At 36.1% G+C, this 20,000-nt stretch overlaps 1 protein-coding gene across 2 annotated transcripts in view; it reads left to right on the plus strand.

Annotated features, from left to right (window-relative positions):
- Positions 1-6,412: 6,412 nt before the first annotated feature.
- The window catches only part of LOC135212981 (uncharacterized), a 373,893-nt gene continuing 360,305 nt past the window's right edge, over positions 6,413-20,000 (plus strand). For both annotated transcript variants that reach the window (XM_064246753.1, XM_064246754.1), the window contains exon 1: positions 6,413-7,062. The gene's annotated coding sequence lies outside the window, so the exon portion shown is untranslated. The remainder of the gene's footprint in view (positions 7,063-20,000) is intronic.

Consider the following 20,000-nt stretch of genomic DNA (forward strand, 5'->3'; position numbering starts at 1 on the left):
ATTCACACAGCAACTCTTCATTTTCCATCTTGCATTCTATCCGATTCCCTTGAGAGCAGCTTCTTCTCTCCCAGGTGCTTGTTCGTGTTCAACCCCGATTTTCATCATTTTCTTGCCTCTCTCTCATTTTATCTATCTGCTTGAATGCTTGTAAGCAATTCCTCAACTGACCTATTCCAACCATCTACTGCTTTCATTCCCTTCTGTATACATTGATCACTTTTCCTCATTAACCTAGTTGTTATGGCGCCAGTTTTAATAGACACAATCAACCAATCATTTTCCTCATTCCTTCTTCCTTCATTTTCATACACGCATAGAAGAAAGGAATATAAAACTTAGGCTATAAAGGCCAAGCGCTGGGACCTATGGAGTCATTCAGCGTTGAAAGGGAAATTGATATTTGAAAGGTTATAAACGCGTAATAAGAAAAACTCGTATTTGCAATATCTAACAAATGACTGTTGGGAAAGGGTGCTAAGTAAGATGGAAGAAAAAGGACATGAACGGAGTTGCAGTACAAGTAATGGAAAGAACATGAACGGAGGTACAGTAAAACGAATGGAAGAGGTTGAAGCTAGGTGCCATACTTACATATCCTCTTCGTTGATTCTGAGACCTCGTCCTTGAAAGTTAATTAGTACTCATAAACTTGTTCTACTTCGCTCTTCAGCCCTAGAGAATATACAAAACTGGTTTTCGATGACATCAGCCTATTGTGCGGGTGTGGTAAATTAGAATCAAGGAATTTCGGCTGTTAAGCTAAGCAACGAGCAACTTCAGCCATGCAAGCGTTACAGAAAGTGAAGAGTGGAAGCTGGAGCTGTTGGATAGTCTTAAAAAATAAACGTTGTTGGATAGCAAGATAGTCTTAATTAAAAAACAAATGGGATGAAGTACAAAGGTCTAAAGGCGAAACTGGGAGGATAATGACCAACAAATGCAGCTGGAGTCGAGTTGATTTGAATATAGAATTTAGGCAAAAGGCCAAGCACTGGGACATATAAGGTCGTTCAGCGCTGAACTGGAAATTGACAGTAAATAGTTTGAAAGGTGTAACAGGAGGAAAAACCTCAAAGCAGTTGGACTATGAATCAAGTGTTAGGAGAGGGTGGAAAGTAAGATGATGAATGAGAATATGAAAGGAGGTACAGTAAAAGGAACGAAGAAGGTTGCAGCTAGGGGCCGAAGGCACGCTGCAAAGAACCTTAAGTAATGCCTACAGTGCATCGCATGAGGTCCACTGACGGCACTACCCTCCTACGGGGCAAATGCACTTGGAAGTAATAGTCAGAGAGGTTTAACAGCAAGACTGGAGAAAGGAGGCGGAAACGGAAGCAAAATCAAGTGCTGAAAAGTGGCCGGAATTAGGAGCCGAAGGGACACTACAAACAACCTTTCGTAATGCCTACAGTGCACCGTGTGAAGTCCACCCATGGCACGTGCGTGTGAAAGCACCTTGAATCTAAGTCAGTAAAATGAACACGAAAGATGTCCTCGGAAATAAAACAAGGGAAGCATTGGCCTAATATTGTGGCTAGTGACAAAATACTCTTCTGTTTGTAAATTTTTATTTATTGACCACACTGTTTTTTAGCTGATATATATATATATATATATATATATATATATATATATATATATATATATTGTCGCAGAGGTAGAGGAAGGAGTGAAAAAAAAAAGAAGTTGACCAAGCATGCGCCTGTGTGACAGGAATATTGACATCCTTTCCAGTACGTCAATCTGGACATAAACTTTGTCTCTTGGAGGGGAATGCGAGACGAGCAATACCCAAATGACCCTTGGGCATCCTTCATTAAAAATATGTGCGCACAGACATAAAATGACATTATATCATACAATTATATTGCAGCTTATAAATCTTGTATGAGAGGGACAAGAGATAACGTTTGTTGCTGACGTTCTGGCATACATTTAAGCAGAAATATCTTAGAGAGAGAGAGAGAGAGAGAGAGAGAGAGAGAGAGAGAGAGAGAGAGAGAGAGAGAGAGAATAAAGAAATCCAGGATATGATCGGTGCTGAACTCAATCCCTCCTCCCACCCTCGTATCCACGGTCTAGCTAACATATTACTAGAACTGTTGTGTGTACTAAAGCGCTTATGAGACGCAAATGAAAGAACGCAAAGATCAGCAGGAAATAACCCAGTTACTGGCTGCTTCATGAGCAAGAGCCCGTGCCAGGACAAAGCTGGCACAATCTTAAACAACTACAATAGAAAATATTAGATACACAAACGCGTATGTAATGACTATACACATGTCTATATCGAACACACGTATACATGCGCATGCACATAAATGATCAAGATAATGCGCAATACATGCATACATCGCCTGAACCAGCCGCCTTAGCGAGAAGAAAACAATAACAATAAACCAATTCACACGACAGTATAATGCAAAACGTACAATGTACAGCGACTGAAGAGAGATCAACCAGGCCACAAATGATACACCAGAAGGCCACTGAACGATAATTGACCTTGACAGCGACGCCGGACGCCGCTGCCGTTACCAGAGGAATTAAAGTAAAGCCGGCGATGCTCCCGACTCGGGTGAGAGACACATCACGCAATTTGTATGATTCACAGCTCGTCATAAAGCAGCGGCGAAAAAAATAAAAAACAATAAGCTCGGATTTCGACGGATTATCATCACTGCGCCCTACAATTCATGAGGCCGACTTTTTGCTTTTGTTTCCAGGGCGAATTTCACCCTACGTCTGTGTAGGAAGCTGTTCTGTCTACCTACCCTTGTTTTCATTCCTTCAACTTTTATTGTCGATATTTTTCTTTTTTCTCTCTCTCTTTCCTTGATTTTAGCATCACGTTCCATCATCAGCACAGACAGTGACAATATTTCATATGATCTCTGCTTGCAAATGAACGAATACACAGTGAATATTCAGCTGAATAAATCTTTAAGGCCATGAAATGTTCACGAGAACTTTGGGTTTCATGAGATTTTCTCTTAGAGATTTTTATGAATTTACACGAGACTATAAGATTTTCCAAAAAGTTTCATGAGAGTTTTGAATGATTTTCAATAGGCTTTAGTAGGTTAATCAGTCAATAACTGGATATAAAAATCACCGGTAGACCAGGGCCATTACTTCATTCTGTTGATCAGCCACATCGATAAGCCCTTAAGGAACTCAACTGAAAAATGAACGGAAACAAATGGAAAATCAATCCGTAAATGCCCAAGAAAATTCATTTTCTAATTTTCTGTGATAAAACGTTTTTTTCATCTGCTTTATTTGGTACTCTATCTTCGTTTCCCGAAGAGCAAAAACAAACAGCTAAGAGCATAACTCATGATAAGTGGTTCGGTTCATGTCATATCTTCTTCCTCTGATCCTCTGACTGAACTGTCAGTAGGAAGATATCTGTGTACGTTTCGGATTGAACATTGCACGAGAACATTCCTTTTGTGAGGCCGTCTGCAAGTGTTCACTTGCCCTGAAGACATTTGCAATGACTTTGATTACATAATAGTTCAAATACTGATATTAAAAATCGACCGAATACTTCAGTCATTACACGGTACAGTCGGAAAATAATACCTAAGAAACTTTCGTTGGCTTGTTAATGGGAAAGCTACGGTTACAAATACATTTAATTCATAATTTCCAGCTGGTTTGTCAATGATGATGATATTCTTAATAGATATGAGGGTGTCTGGAATTAAGTGTTTTTCGCCTGTAATCAAAGCAAGGGTATTTGAAGCGAAAGTGTGTTTTGTTCGTACCAGAAAAGATGTTTCTTACTGAAACGAATTGACGTGTAGAGCAGAGAGATCTGGGCTTGATTTAATCCTAAAGAGTATTCTAATGTTAACTGTGAATGACTTGACTTTATGCGCACGTGAAAAGGTGCATTACACTCGCATACGTTACAAAAGTGTAAAACAATGAAGACTGAAATGTCATTTACAGCAGTAAATGATTTTCAGAAAGGCGAGGTTAATGCAGAGATGTTTGCGATGTGTGTTATGTGAGCTTACAAATGTCATTTCAGCGTAAAAATAATAGAACTGTGAATGTTTGCGAATGAAGCGTTTCTTTTGTGGGTGGTATAATTTTACCTCTAATGACAACGGCGTTCGTGATTGCACTTTCGTCCCAGAGTCTGTCACCGTGTTCGTGTCTCGCTGAAGTTTGTGCAAATGCCCCGACTTTAGACATAAATATGGCGGGCGAGTTCTGTGAGCAGGCAAAGAGGAGGAGGCCTTTATGTATTCTAAAAGTTCCCGGACGCCCCGCGCACTTCACTGCGGGACTTTCCCCATTTCGGGACCACTTTCAGACCCAAAAGACGCTCTGTTTACGTAATGCTATTTCATCTCCCCTAATTACCTGATATCGTCCTCCTCCTCCTCCTCCTCCTCCTCATCCTCCTCGTTCTGGGGAGCGATGGATGGCTTGGTGTTGTTCCGCGCCGTCTTTGATCTCGTCATCCTTATACTGAATGTGCTGCTCATCGTCCTTGCTCTCTCTTTATGGCAGAGCATTACTGGCTATAGGTGAATATTCATTTCTGCACGTGCACGTATAAGAGTGTACACACACACACTAATATATATATATATATATATATATATATATATATATATATATATATATATATATATATATATATATTCTTTTCATTCTTTATAGTTCGTAATCTTGCTTTCAATGTTCGTTTGAAGAAAGTATTAACATCCTGATATCTGTGATACTGCTACGTTTGGTAATCACGTGTGTTAATAATGAGATAGAAATTGTAATGATTATTTACACACTTTTGGTATTTTCTAACCCTTTTAGTTGTCAGATATCTTATGAATGTTACACGCCTTCAGATTTTATGGTTTCTTTTGTTAACAGTTTTATATATTATAATATATATTATATATATATATAATATATATATAATATATATATATTATTAATATATATATTACAGTAAGCGTTACCCGAGGTCTATTTTAGGATGAAATAACTATAAATATGAAGCCGTCATTTTGTTTTCAGTGCATCCAGCTTTAAGTAAAACAGATTTTATTTAGAAGCGGTTGGACAGCAGAAACAAAATCTAGTGGTAGCTGACTAAAATCTGTTTTGCTTAAAGCTCGATGCACGATAAACAAAATGACAGCTTCAAATTCAACAGAGCTGTCATTACGCTAATATTTGTTTATAATTATTTATAGTTTTGGCCTGAAATAGACAAGGGGTAACACTTACTATAATAGTTTTTTTTTTTTTTTGAACAAATAAAACCGTAAAATCTGAAGGTTTCTATTATTCCTACAATATCTGACAACTGACATGGTTATAAACAACCACAAATGTATAAATAATCTTTAAATTTTCTCACCCAATTACAAAGACGCGATTACTAAGCTGTCCAGTATACTGGGAAATTCACATTTTCTTTCATAAATACCAGGAGGTTAATATTTTCTTCAAACGAAGATAATTGAGAACAAGATTGACGAACTTGTAAAGGATGAAAACATTTGCAATAAGAAAAGAAATCCTGGAACCTGATCAAGACTCGTTCTTGTGCCAAAACCTAATTGGTTATCTCCTGGATTCGTAAAAATCCAGTCATTATTGATCACGTAACAGACAGACAGAGACAGACCAAGACCATAACCCCTTTGAAGATGCTAAATTTTCCAGCACAGTGCATGGCACAGTTTGTAAATAATCTAACCATTCATTTGACATTAATTTTCACGAATTATTCAGCACCTGTATCTCGACGGATGCTGGATGAGTGTTGCAACTATATGTTTTGCAAGTGTTTTGTAAGTCCATTATATATGTTCTGGTTCTTAGATGACGGTTTTCAAACTGACACTGATCCAGTCGTTTGAATCCCCACATTCACAATCACGGTCTCTTTTGCGCGATTTCTAAAACTGACGTGAAATGTTCTACATCATTCGTCTTCCATTCGTACGTGTATTAATTGCTAAAGCATCAAATCTAGCATCAGTTTCTAAAACTTTATTTATTTAACAAATTCGACAGGATAAAACTGGAAGTTTTAAATCATCTTATGTTTCTATTCCTGATCTTCATGATTTTCGCGGATAACTTAGTCAACATGCTACAACATATATCGACGCACTCGATAAAGGGATTGATACACATCCGCTAAAATATTGTAGTAAAAAATAAAGTAAAAAAAAAAGGCGTAGAAAAATGGCAAATGCCACTGCTGGAACTATAAAATGTAATCAGCCGTTGGAAGGGGTAAAAATGAGTAAGGGGAAGCGTACACATACACACACACACACACACACACAGCTACACAGAAAGTCAGACCGCATGGCCGGACGGGGTTGCAACTGGGGACGGTCCCATTTCCCTCGGCAGTGTTGCACCGACCTTAGTCAGGTTAGCATGTGCTGTCAGGTGGGTCGTGGCACTTCCTCTCGGCGTCTGCCTCGCGACACAGCCTCGCTCACGCGACCAACCGATGTGAACTTTTTCCAGAAGAGTTTTTCTTGTGAATTTGTCTAAAGTAATCATTTACACATTGAGCGCGGTGCGTGAACTGACGAATCGTTTAACGAAGGAAGACTTTTTGAGCGTTGTGGAAATGAAATTTGCTAACATGACATTCGATAGCAACAGGTGGTTCCAACTGAAACGGAGTTACAGACAATAAGTAACTAGACTTGATCACTTTGTCTTCTAAAATCACGCAAGACAGAACTATTTGAAAGAGCTCGAATTGACTGAATTCAAGATTTGCGATACTTTCCCAAGGCCCAGTTCGACTACGCTGTCAAAGGTGCAAACGTAACGTGTCTGGTCACGTTCCCCGGCCTGTGTTTCTTGACAGGAGGTCAAAGACCCGAGAGACCTTCTCCTTGCCACAATATTACGGTGACGGTTCAAAAGACAGTCGTCATCTTGAGTGACTTAGATATCGAAACAAAAGATGACTGTTCTAATGTCGTTGAAGTTTCCAAAATGACGGAAGATTAATTCGCTCCCTGCTCAGTGAAAGCTTCTCTGGCTGTCATCGATAAGGTAACTTTCTTAGACTATATTATTTTTGGGGGAAAGATATAGATAAGTTTTAGGACGCTACAAGATAAAAAAAGTTTAATGGGAGTTCAAATATATATATTATATATATATATCTATATATATATATATATATATATATATATATATATATATATATATACTTTGTCTTCAATTTATAAAACCTTCACATTACGATATTTTGTTTTACAATCATGTGATTTCTGAATTAATTTCCTTTAAAATCAGACAATTGTACAGTTCCTAAAAAGTGAAGCTTGTGTATAAAGACAAAGTATAAAATGACAAATGTTATAGAGTTGCTCTTCTCAACTTTTTTTTCTTAGATATCAGAACAAACTTACTATAGTCAAGATGATGATGATCTAATTTACAGCTATGGTATACGATCGTAATAATAATCCAATAACTGATACTAATAAACTTAACAGATGAAGTAACGTTCCAGACTAGATAATGCAGGAGCAGAATAGTTTTTGTTTGTTGAATTTATTAATATGCAACTTATTATCTAGAGTATGAAATAATAAAATTAAATCATTTATCTATAGGAATCAACGTTGAATCGTGTTCATTGACCAAACTGGTAGAATCAAGTACTAAAAGACTAATAACGCAATACTAAATCATTATGTCTTGACCATAAAAGTTCATCTCATAGCGCTACTCAAAATATCTAACGTTTTTAAAAATCATATAATAATAATCATAATAAAAATTCAACAAGATGGATACGACAGGCCTAGAAAGGATTACAACTTTTAAATTCTACGTTTAATTGTCTCTGGCAGAGAAAATCAGGTGTAACCTTTACTGGCACAGTATGACTGACAGAGAGGTGATTTCTTCGCTGCTCACTTGATTTTTCTCTCGTATTGATGGTCCTTGCGCCTAAATTACCTTCACTTTTATTTGTGTCGAAGTTTATATTAAATTTTGCTCTTTGGCGTTTCCATAAAACACTTTTATTTTTTGACAAACTTCCCAGTCAAGTAAAAAGTTTGTTGATTTATTCCATATAAATGAATAGCACCACCACCACCACCACTAATAATAATAATAATAATAATAATAATAATAATAATAATAATAATGATTTACCACAATTTCTTGGCTATGTAAATACCACTTTCATCAACTTTTCTGCTTTCATCATAATTCATAAAAAATACACATTATAAAGTTGGTTACGTTTATTCAGTAATTTAAAGATACCACACGTTCATAAATTAATAATTCATTATTTTAACGAATTATTGAAAAAGCAAGGAAATTATTATTATTATTATTATTATTATTATTATTATTATTATTATTATTATTATTATTATTATTATTATAGGTAAGACTCGGTCATTATGATAATATGGGCGTAATATATTTTTTTTTCTCGCCACTGTGTAAACATGATTTGTAAACATGTCTTCAGTTGGGAATGACTAACGCTATAAACACGCTTTCATCAAAGCTGCCACGTCAACAGCGTAGCACCGTTCTGTATGACCTCAATGGAGCATTCTGAATGTAGGTGGCTTTTCTAAGATCGTGTTCACTCGGCGACTTCCCTTCTCTCACTAAAGATCCCAGCGATTTCATGGAGGTCCCTCGTGCCGCCTTTTCTGTACTTCCTTTGAACGTTCTCAGACGGTGTTCATCATATTATCTTTAGTGAACAATATTTTACTTACGGTTTTTATTGTTGTTGATGCATTAAAAAAAAAAAAAAAAAAAAAAAAAAAAAAAACTACGTTAATCCGATTTTTTGTAACGGAAACAATTCAGCTGTTCAACATTCAGATTTCATCTTTACTGACGTATTTTGGATACGACGACCCTAACAGTATGTAATGGATTTATCGGATAAATGTATGACTGAGTCATGAATTATATGCATCACCTATGGAATACCCTTTAACTGAAATAATATTCTAAAGGAAACATTCGGCACTTCTGAAAAGCCTAAATACGTTTGAATTTGGGGAAAAGAGCCGTGAGGAACAACGCACACAGATACTGGAATTATGAAGCAAAAACACTGAAGTCTACAGCTGACAGGATACAAAGGTATAAATTCAAAGGGCTTACCCCCCTAGGGCGTTACATGGTCAACTTCCCAACTTCATTAATTAAAAGATTTAAAGAAACTTCTGCGGTTACATAGTACTTGTTCTAATGAGTGAGGGTGCGGTCAATTTATTGTATTATATATATATATATATATATATATATAGATATATATATATGTATATATATATATCTATCATATCCATAGATATATAGTATGTAATATATATTTTATATATAAATTTTTTATAATTTATATATTAAAATATAATTTTATACTCTGCTCATATTAAATATATTATATTATATAAGATATATATAATAATTATATTATATCTATATACAACCTCCCCTTTTTTATTAAGCTACACAAATTGGAAACCCTTACCTGTTGTCAATGGTGCCCTCTGACTGCAACCATGTCGTTAGGCTATTAAGATCTCGTAAGTATAAAAATATACTATTTATTACCCAAAGCAGTTGAATATAAATTAGAACAAAATGATTAACGAGTCATAATGACAGAAAACCAAAATCTGCCCATAAAGAAACTAGTAAGTTAACATTCTACCCTCCTGCCTAAGAATTCACTCCCAGACCAAAAATGTCAATAAGTTCATCATATTAGTCAGGTTAGAGATTCCCGTCTCTAGTACCATGGAATATAACCCATCTGTAATAAAGATAATAATGGATAAGAGATACACTTCACACATCACTCTTTTCAAAGTATTTAAGTAAAAAGAGGTATTTCACACTTCTCTCTTTTTCAAAGGTAATGGTTTTCTAAGTTTTACAAAATATGTGTCATACCTTTACGATGGGGGTTTTCTCTCCCGACACTTGGCGTGTACCACCTGACCTCTTTGTGCTCACCGAAAGGAATGTGACTTTCGCAAGTGCCTTGGACTATTAGACCTGTAACATCCGTACAAATGAATGTACATGCTTGACGACAGGATGAGCAGTCTTTCGGTTAAACTGCTTATGTACTCTAATTCCTTCACTCAAGTAAGCTGCCCTTACAGCCTGTCTCCAAGCAAGACACAATATGTGAATCATTAACATTACACACTTGTAAGTTGGCTCGGCCACCAATGTCCTCTGTGCACTCCTTTCACACACCACATCAGCAACTAATGCACAATGTATCAATTTACCACATGACTTAGGGCTACCTTCGTTGCTGGAGCCCTTGTGCTTCGTCGAATGCACAAAAGTTTAAGAACTCCTAGCGCACAAATGGTGATCAGTATAGCACCTAAAATGATCATTAATATTGGTATTGTATAATGGTTACTAAAGAAAGGCTCATCCTCGTCACTAAGATAAGCAGAACTTGACGAATAGTTGTGGACGCAGGTCGAGTGCGTAAACCAACTCGAAACAACTCAGCACGCGCCATTATTCAGCGTCTGCGACCCTCGTGAGTGTATCCAACACCCTCTCGTCGCGAAACTGTAGATTCGACGTTTTCTACGGAAGGAAACGTGGTCACCACCCCGTTGTCAAGGAAATATCCCATGACTTCTATGTAAGTGCTACTCGCACCCGCCTCATCGAAAACTGTAGATTCCTGATTTATCCCAGAATGTATCCTGAGACGGTATATCGAAGACATCTCATCCTTTGCAAAGGTAGTCCATAGAAACGCCATTTGTGTGCAGACTTGGCCCGACCTCTGGTACTGTAGAACGAAGTCGTTTCCATCGCCATCATCACGTAGAGTTGGGAATTCTCTAAAGTCATTGTGTGTCAGTATTTAAAAGGTCTACATGGTCATAAAATAACTAAAGTCTTGCTTTACCCCACAAATCCGTCATTAATTAATATACTCAATCTACTAGTCAAAATATTAAAAATTCCTCGCTAAACAAAATATAATCTTTACCCTCTGAATCCTCACAAATAATCCCATATATGACAAACACGCTATCAAAAGAGAACCCATAACGTCTAACAGCAAAAACCCCTTTATGGTTTATATAACTAACCTCCATAAAATATAATGCCGAACACCCCTTCTATCTAACTCACATACCGCGACAAATTATATCTCCTATCTAAAATAAAAATGCTATTTAGAGCTTAACCCCCATTACAACATCTCTCGTAAGAAAAGAAAAAAAAGAAAAAAGGAAAAAAAATAAGATAATAACAACAATAATAAGTGAACTTTCCCCCATTACACAGCACACATAAGAGAAAAAGAAACATATATAATTCAATATCTTTCCCAAAACGGAATGTGTACCGTTACGGAATTTGCTACCGCAGCAATCCTATCAACCAGAAATGACCGGAAAAGAACTCCCTTACATGATACATTCCCGTGGAATGCCATAATCAACATCTACAAGAATAGTGCAAATCCCCGAGTAATCAATTCCAAAGGGAAAAATCCGCAACCGGATTCATTACAGCAACATTAGCAAAAAATCCACCTGTGAACACCTCAGGTGCTTCGAACTGCAGCATAGTCAGACTCGCAACACCAGAAACTCATGATTCTCAAAAAAAATGTTCTATACTGAAACTACATCAGCACATTCCACAGAACTATCTCCAGGATATGACCAAGGTGCTTCAAAGTTATCTCGAAGACATAATTCTCCCAAACGATACTGGCCAATTATATGAAAAAAAATTATCACGTATTCGGGATAAAAAGCTACGGTAAACTCACAATTCCATAATTATACACCGCCAAAAAAAAAAAAGGAAAGTCACCCCCCAAGGATTAATCCCATCTCCTTATATATAGATATAAATCACCATCTTAATAATAACACCACTCCAGCGATATAAATATTTCCTCCATTTAATTAATAACCCCACACAAAACAAAAAAATCATTCCCCCCAAAAAAAACTTTGTCGTTAAATCATAACTCCCCAAGACATAACCCGAATTATATAAACCCCAATGTCATCTATTCAGCTCGTGAAACCCCAAAAATTCAGCCCCAAATGTCATATACAGGAATTATCACATGTATATTATCACGTTTCTCAGCTAAAACAAAAATTTGCCATATTTCAACCACTTCCCACGTAAAATATTAACCCCGAAATCTTACGCCAAAACGCCGTAGATTTGCACATAATAAGAGAAAAAAAAAACAGTAGAAGAAAATAAAAGAGAGAAAAAAAAACGTAAAAGCATTCAGCCACCAAATTGCAAAAAACAGACAGCAAGAAAAAGAAAAAAAATGCAATTGCGCGACAATATATTAATCACCACAACCAATTCTTTTCAATTTTGAGATATGTGTTAACCTCGACTGACCTGTTTTTTCCTCGGAGACTACAAATCTGTGTCCAATTTTCTCTTCAATGACTTTAAAAGGACCTTCAAACTTCGGGCCTAATTTGTAATTTAGCTCATTTCTCACGTTAAGTTTTAAAAATACCTTGTCTCCGACATTGATCTTGGGATCAGATGTTTTACTATTACTCTTCTGTACCATATCTCTGGTTGTGGATTCGAGGTTACGGCTGAGACAAGCGTGTCTCTCTCTCGCTGTGGATACCAACGCCTCGACCGTATCCTCTCCATGATGAGGCATAGTTAGCAAATCAAATGTGCCTCGTGCTGGACAACCAAACAAAGCTTCAAATGGGGACATTTTAATGGAATCACTAACCATAGTGTTAATACTATGTCTAACAACATTAACATATCTGTCCCAATTCTTATCATTACCACCTACAGTTTTCCTGAGAGCCACGAGCACTTTCCTGTTTGCTCGTTCACACAACCCATTAGCCTTGGGTCTGTATGGAATAATTGTTAATTTCTGTATCCCCATGACTTCAGCTAAACATTCCAAGGTTTTGTTCACAAATTCCCTCCCATTGTTGGTTAATAGAACTTCGGGTGAGCCATATCTGCAAATGATACCATTGAAAAACGCTATGGCTACTTCTTCCGCCGTTTTATGCTTAAGTGGGAAAATTTCTACTATCCTTGTAAGTTCATCTATTATCACTAACAAGTACTTGTTCGCATATCTAGACTCACAAAAATTCCCCAGGATATCCATATGTTTTCTCTGAAAAGGTCTACTCGGTATATGATACGATCCTAATTTGCACGAAGTTGTCCTTGCAGAAACGTTTACATGCGTTGCACACCGTACAATTCCTTACGAAATTTTCCACATCTTTCCCCATGTTTTTCCAAATGTATTTAGCACGAACCTCATCATACGTTTTTTCTATTCCCAAGTGTGGATTACCGAACCTGCAATGAACTATATCCAAACCCACTGGAATTAGGACCTTCGGAATTACGATCAGTGTCGTATCTCCTTTACTTTCATTGGTTCTCAACTTATATTTAATTTTCCTAACCAATAGATTACCTTCTAACTCCAAACCCGAAAAAGGCAACTTATAACGTTTCCTGACTAATTCCCGCTTTTGCATCTGCTAAAATTTCGTCTTCATCTTGCCTTTGCTCTATGGTAATATACTGTGTATTTTTTTTTTATGCAAGTAAACTTCCTACGAAAGTCACACTTAATTTTCTAGAAGTCCAAAATACCTTACTAGTCATGCTTTCCATTTCACAACATCTTACTGCCAAGTAAATTTCAATGAGAGATTGGAATGGAAACAAAGTCAATATCAATATTTAAAAATTATGAGATTCCCTTAAGTATATATCGTTTCCTGAGGCACGAAATGTTAATCAGTTGATATTAAAACACGGCATAATCCTGCCACGAAATCCACGTGAGCTAATAATGAGTAATTCTGCGAAAGTCTGCCGTACGATATTCACGGAACATCTGTCACGATAAAGCTGAATGAGATCGTAACAAAGGCTTCCATGAAAGCCCAAGTCTTGATTCCACGAAATTTACATAAGAAGATCCTACTGCTTTACGGGCTAAAGGAGAGATTGCGGTGGGCAGTCTGTAGTTATGAGTTGTAATAGCAGCTTCACATAAGAATGTACGCAGTAGGATTTTCTACAAAATATAAAATAAAAACTCGAAAAATGTTTGGAAATCTTTTATGAAGTGGAGAATACAGGCGAGTGATCCGGGTATACGCTAGAATCAAGTCTGTTAATAAACCACAAATATACGAAATTACTTAAAATGACAAGTTTATAATTCTTCTTGAAAAAGTCAGTCTTTATAAAGGTAAGGCATCTGGAATGTTTATCTATTTAAGTAAGCATGAAGTTGCAACGTGTTTACTCTAAACGAGTCTGTAAATGAATGACGATGAAGGTCTAAAACTCCCTCTAAAATAAAGCGACTCTGAAAATAAGAATGCCAAAAGAACAACCCAGTAATATACTATTCAAATAAAACAGTAATATACTATTCAAATAAAAAAATGAGCAATATCTGGCATTGAATGTCTGAGAAAAAACGTCTTTTCTAAACTGCCGTAAGTTTGAAGTATTCGAACTTCGAAGAGATCTTACGACATTGTGAATGAACAAATTCGAGGAGCTCAAAACACACCTGCATCTAAAGCCCCGTCCAAACGGTCGAGCTTTGCCCGACGAACTTTGTTCGATGTGACGTCAGAAGCGGGGAAAGTCAGAACCCCATCAGCTGTTTCTCCGCTTCTGACGTCACATCGAACGGAGTTCGTCGAGCTGGACGGGCCTTAAGGCTACCAAGGCCAATACTACGGACCGAGTTTCTGTGAAACCCCGAGTCAACTGCACCCAGTCGCAAGAGGCCTCAAGGGAAATATTTCTATTTGTCACCTTTCCTCTGGTGTGTTATGAAACATTCTGTAATTAGGGCTTCCACGCATGCCTGCAATGTAGAGTAACTTTACAGAAGATAACTTTACAGAATAGAGTATAGAATTTAGGCCAAAGACGATCTAATGAGGTCATTCAGCGCTGAAACAGAAATGGAGAGTAAAAATTTTGAAAGGTGTTACAGGAGGATAGCCTCGTTGTCGCACTATGAATGATTTGTTAGGGGTTGGAAAATAAGATGGGAAAAAGAGAATATAAACGGAGGTACAGTAACAGGAATGAAAGGGTCGCAGCTAGGGGCCGAAGGGATGCTGCATAAAACGTTCTTAAATAATGCCTACAGAGCACCGAGGGTTCTTTCATGGAAGTCACCATAATGTATTCTTTGTGGAACTAGACCCTATGCATATCATATGTAAGAGCACTGATGAATCATTCAGGCAAAGCGTTTGTTGCAGTAAGCCACAAAAATATAACAGAATTTCATGGAAGGCTACGAATGGACATCTAACTTAAGTTGCTGAAAAATGTCCTGTCATAGCTTGAAATTAGGGTCGATATTCTATAAACGCCTCAGTGAAATCAAATGTGATCTTCCAAACATGAACAAGTAATAAAATATATTTTTATCATGAAAGTTCATCATTATAGACTATATAATTTACTAATAAGATAGAAAAAATTTCTGCAATATCTTGTCTCCCAAAACATTTGGGTAAGAGCACCTTATTTATTTTGCAATAATTGATCTCATAAAGACATTTTACTAAGTGTACCTTGTAAGGGAGAAGCTTCTTTATATTCAAGTCGGTGAAAAAGGTTCTACCTTCTTTGAAGATTTCCATTGCAGTTGATCGTACGAACTCGTACTTAACTCTGTGTAATATTAAAACAGTCTTTCAGTAAAAGGGTAAACTCAAAAGAAATGAGAACTGCAGTTTTGGTGAGGAATAATGAATGAAGTCCAGAATGATCTTCGTCATTTTTCCAGCGAATGCCTTCGATGATGATAAAAGAATCCTACCAATCGCAATTTTAAAGAAGAGTTAATAAATGTTACAGAAAAAAATATACAGAAATTTGCACATAGCTACCATATTAGGAGACAACTGTTTTCATAAAAAATCAGGTTTATTACAAAACATGTCAGCCGAGCAAACAAACAAACAAACAAACAAAAAAAGAACGAAAACAAAATTGAGAGCAAAAGAGAAGAATGTGGACGCTCCAATAAACGTTGGGAATGGAGTGTTTAAGTTGAATTGCACATATATTCGAAATAAGCGGAAATCCATTTTGCAGAAAGCCATCCATCGCCGAGTGCCATCGAGGGATCGTTGATGTGAAAGGAGTACCGACAGCAATGTAGCAATTCCACTCCTTCTTAATTAATCACAGTGTTTCGCTGGCAACAGCCCCATCTAAAGCATGCCACTCTCTCTCCTGAAGCTGTATGGAACAGGGAAGGTAGACACATATACATACATACTTACAAATATACATACACACATATAACATATATTTACTGGTATGTATATATGTATTATATATATATATATATATATATATAAAAAATATATATATATGTATATATATAGTATATATATATTAGTATACATTATATACATATATATGGTATATATATATGTATATATATATATATTATATACTATAAATATATATATATATATATATATATATATATATATATATATATATATATATATATGTATATATAGTTACACCATATAATTAAACATGGTTATATATAGTATAATATATATATATATATATACTTATATATATATATCTATATATAGAATATATATATATATATATCTATATCTATACTTATATATGTATCTATACCATAGATATATGTAAATATCTAATATATTTCTATACCTATATATATATATATATCATACTATATATATATATGTATATATATATATATATATTATATATTATCTATTATATAATGTATACATATATACTATATATATATATATTATATATATTCTATATATATATATATATATATCTCCTGTATATATACATATGATATATAGTATATATATATATATCCTAGATATATATATATATCTATACTATATATATATATATCTATTATATATATATTATACATATATATATATATGTATATATATATCCTATATATTATCATATATATATTATATAGTATATACATATATATATCTATATTATATATATATATATTATATATATGTATATATATATATTATTATTATGATCATATATATATCTATATATATATATATATATATATATATATATATATATATATTGCATATTCCAGTACATATAAGTTAAATATATGCAAGATTTCTAATCTGGAAACAACCCGGATAGGGATTATAATATGACATTAAAGAGGGGCAGAAGCGCAGAGGCTCGATCACTGGCATATTAATCAGAATACCCTTTCTTACTTAAGGGGAGCGATACAAACTAATAACTCCTATTCCTCAGAGAGAGCGAGAGAGATATTAAATGATCATCACGTTTAAATGTTATCTCTCTCTCTCTCTCTCTCTCTCTCTCTCTCTCTCTCATTATAAAACGTGAACGTTAGGCATATGAAGGATGGAAACTAGGTAATGTCCCCCAAAAGTTTACAAAAAAAAGGTCCAGGAGAAGAGCCAGGAAATTATAGACCAATCTGTCTAACGTCGGACCCTTGTAAGACTTTTGAGTCTTTAATTGCAAAATAAATTGTAAATTACATAGATAGAAACAACATGTTGTTAAACAGTCAAGACGGGGGCAGACAAAATAGATCCTGCCTATCAAATCTCTTGGAGTTCTTCCATAACATGCTTGGTATTTACAACAGTAGCTGAGCAATATATAATCTCTACTTAGATTTCCAAAAGGCCTTTGACAAAGTTCCTCACAAGAAACTAACGACAAAAGTTAAGAGCTTAAGGAATTGTAGGAGAAACAGCAGACTGGAACGAAGACTGACTAACTAATAGAAAACAGAGAGTCGTAATAAACGGTGAAGAATCAAAATGGAAAGATGTGACAAGCGGAGTTCCTCAAGGTTCTGTCCTTGGTCAGCTCTTGTTTTTTATTTATATTAATGATACTGACGTAGGATGAACTAGCATGACAGCTAAGTTTGCAGACGACACCAAACTATGTGTAAATGTAGCAGGACCCAGAGACAGTAGAAAGTTTAAGAAATGATCTAAAGAAAATAGGAGAGTGGTCAAAAAGATGGCAAATGCCTTTCAACTTGGATAATTGTAGGGTTACAAATAGGAACAAACAACCCTCATGCTAACTACATGCTGCTTGGGAATGACATAAATAGTGTAGAACAAGAGGAGGACCTTGGAGTCATTATAACCAAGGACTTAAAAACCAAAAAAACCATGCATAAAAACAGAAAAGAAGCCACGGAAATTAGTGGGATACATAAAGAGGCAGCTCAGATACAGGAACAAGGAAACGGTGCTGTTAGACCTCATCTTAAATATGCAGTACTGGTTTGGTCACCAACACTAAGAAAGGACATAAATAGATTAGAAGGGGTACAACCAAGAGCCACAAAGTTAATTCCATATATCAGGTAAATAGGTTACCAAAGACGACTAGAAAGCCTGAACTTGTATGTCTTAGAAACACGACGACTGCGAGGACAACCAATAGAAACATTCAAAATACTGAAAGGCAAAACAAAAGTAGACAGTAACCTATTTACGTTAAACGAAAACCAGACAAGAAATAATGGATGGAAACTAGACCTGAGGAGATACAACACACCTCATCGCGGGAACTTCTTCATATACAAGATATGTGACACATGGAATAAACTGCCATCGGAAGTTTTAAGCAGCAACAGTGTGGAAGAATTTAAAAGAAAACTAGACAAAATCATTAGGACACTGTGAATGAATAGTAAAACCTGCTCCTAGAGATAAGTGAGCGCACGATATCTCCTCGGATGGACTAACAAGTCTTTGAGACATCCCCATCCTTGTAACTCCTTGTAACTCATCTAAAGATTGAACAAAATTACTTAGGCACATTCATCTTTCTTGACGATTCTCTCTCTCTCTCTCTCTCTCTCTCTCTCTCTCTCTCTCTCTCTCTCTCTCTCTGTAACGGCCCACGTCTCTCCTTTCTATTCTAACAAATCATTTAGTTACCTTTATCAAGGTTTCTTCTTTGTTAAGGATGAAAAGCGAGACGCACCTTCCCCTATATAGTTATGGAAGGCGATGGGAGATCCTTTCCCCAAAGGAAATCCACTCACTCCCGTCGCTCTCATGATAAGAATTTAAAGGGAAAAAGTGACGTATCAATCATGTACGATACTCTAATTAGTTTCGTCAGAAATTTATGCCCGCAGTCTTTTCGCTCCCACAGAAAGTGCTGCTCTTTACCTGCGTGTCGTGAGAGAGAGAGAGAAGAGAGATGAGAAGAGATGAGGAGAGAGAGAGAGAGAGGAGCGAATCCTCAAAAGAGGAGAGAGAGAGAAGAGAGAGAGAGGAAGGAGGAGAAAAAGTGCCTAAAAAAGAAAGAGGAGAGAGATGAGAGGAGAGAGTAGGGAAAAGTGCCTAAAAAAAGAAGAACGAGGCGAGAGAGAGAGGAGGAGGAAAAGTGCTTAAAAAAGAAAGACGGAGAGGAGGAGGGGAAAAAAGAGAGAGAGAGGAGGAAAAGTGCTAAAAAAGAAAACAAGAGAGAGAGAGGGAGAGAGAGAGGAGGAGGAGGAAAAGTGCTATAAAAGAAAAGAGAGAGAGAGAGAGAGAGGAGGAAAAGTGCTAAAAAAGAAGGAGAGAGAAGAGAGGGAGGAAAAAGTTGCTAAAGAGAGCGAGAGGAGGAGGGAGCCAAAGTAGGAGAGAGGAGGAGGGGAAAATTGCTAAAAATGAAGAAGAGAGAGAGGAAGAAGAGAGTGAGAGAGAGAGAGAGAGAGGGGAGGAAAAGAGGGAGGAAAAAGTGCTAAAAATAAAAGGAAAGAGGAGAGAAGAATAGAAGAAGAGGAAAAAGTCCTCTAAAGAGAATGATAGAGAAGATGACGAGAGAGAGAGAGAGAGAGGAGAGAGGAGGAGGAAAAGGGTAAAAAAGCT

Source organism: Macrobrachium nipponense, chromosome 42 (assembly GCF_015104395.2).
Source record: "Macrobrachium nipponense isolate FS-2020 chromosome 42, ASM1510439v2, whole genome shotgun sequence".
In the NCBI taxonomy this organism is placed as follows: Eukaryota; Metazoa; Arthropoda; class Malacostraca; order Decapoda; family Palaemonidae; genus Macrobrachium; species Macrobrachium nipponense.